This window comes from Elephantulus edwardii, unplaced genomic scaffold (genome assembly GCF_000299155.1).
Source record: "Elephantulus edwardii isolate Elephantulus edwardi_28Jun2011 unplaced genomic scaffold, EleEdw1.0 scaffold00074, whole genome shotgun sequence".
In the NCBI taxonomy this organism is placed as follows: Eukaryota; Metazoa; Chordata; class Mammalia; order Macroscelidea; family Macroscelididae; genus Elephantulus; species Elephantulus edwardii.
In genome coordinates this window covers 4,532,567-4,534,409 of record NW_006399824.1, presented here as the reverse complement: position 1 = coordinate 4,534,409, position 1,843 = coordinate 4,532,567, and positions in this window count along the sequence as shown.

The window sequence follows — 1,843 nt, the reverse complement described above, 5'->3', positions numbered from 1 at the left end:
ATTAATGATACTGTTCAATAATTTCAACATTCTATTGGATCACCTTTTCTGGAAATGGGAACAAATAGGGTTCTCTTCCAGTCAGTTGGCTTTCAAATTTGTTGGTATAGACTGGTGAGCATGTCCAGGGCTGGATCTACTTCCTGAAACACTTCAGTTGGTCATACATCAATTCCAGGGAATTTTATACCCCCCCAAAATGACCGATTCATTGCAAATACTGTTTTGTTTTGTTTTTTTTTTTTAAAAAAAAACCTGAATAGCAACTATACACATGATGCTCATCTGCTGGACCTCACAGGAATCAGATTGACTACATCTGTGGAAAGAAAGGTTGGAGATCTCAATATCGGCAATCAGAACAAGGCTGACTGTGGAGCAGACCACCAACTACCCAAGGACCAACTTAAACCAAAGGTGAAGCAGAAACAAACCCATGGGGGGAAAACCATACATGACCTTGAGTCTATTCCAACTGAATCTGAAAAGCATCTTCAATAAATGTGATGCACTGAATGCTAATGACAAGATCAAACTAGTTGTGTGTTGATATCAAGAACACGATCCATGAAGAAAGGAAAAGGTCATTACAAAGACAAGAAGGAAAACACCAAAATGGAGATCAGAAGAGATTTACAAACTTGCTCTGGAATGGCAAGATGCCAAAAAGAGGAAGGAATGCGGAAATAAGAGAGTTGAGCAGCAGATTTCAAAGGGCAACTTGAGAAGACAAAGTATTATAATGAAATGCTCAAAGTGTTGGTGTTGGTAAACTGAAAGGGAAGAAAATATGGTATTTCTCAAACGGAAAGAACTAAAGAACAAATTCAAGTTTCAAGTTATGAGACTAAAGAATTTTGTGGGTAAAATCTTGAATATTGTAAGAAGCATCAAAAGATGATGGTAAAAAGTAGTGAAAGATGATGGTAAAAAAGTCATAAAAAGAATTGGTCAACACTGAACCACTTCGAGAAGCAGCATATGATTAAGAACCAATAGTACTGAAGGAAAAAGTCCAAGCTGCACTGAAGGCATTGGAAAAATTTAAGATTTTGTTTTGCTGTTATTGTTGTTAGGTGCCACTGAGTCAACTATGACTTAGAGTGCCCTGATGAACAGTAGATCTGAGCCTTGCGCTGCCCTGCGGCATTGTCACCATCTCTAATACGCCCTCATCCATTGTTATGATAACTGTGTCAACCCACCCTGTTGAGGGTCTTCCTCTCTTTCTCTGACGCTCCACCTTTTCCAGAATGATGATATTTTCCAAGCACTGGTCCCTCCTGACAACAGGTCCAAAATGTGCGAGATGAATCGAGTGCTTTCAATCCACCAGATGCTCTGCTGGAGAAGGAGGGACGATCTCCTCCTGTGCCAATCAGATCTGATTTGACAGTACACACACACACACACACACACACACACACACACACAATAATAAAAAAATTTAGAAAACACACAAAACCCCCAAAATATGTGAGAAGTTTTATCATCCTTGCCTCTAAGGAGCAAACTGTGCATCCTCCAACAGTCTATCTTTTTGGCAGTCCTTGGAATATTTGATGCTCTACTCCAATACCATAAGTCAAAGGCACTGATGCGTCTGTCATTCTTACTCATTGTCCAACTTTCAGAGGTATAAGAAGTAAAGGGAAAGACCATGGCTTGTATTAGGCACACCATAAGTTGTTTAAACTTAAGCATTATTAGTGCTTTGGAGAGGTCCTTGACAGTGTGTTTTCCCAGTGCAATGTTGTTGTTGTTGTTATGTGCCATCGAGTCGCTTGTGACTCATAGCGACCCTATGTACAACAGCCCTAAACTCTGCTCTGTCCTGTGCCAA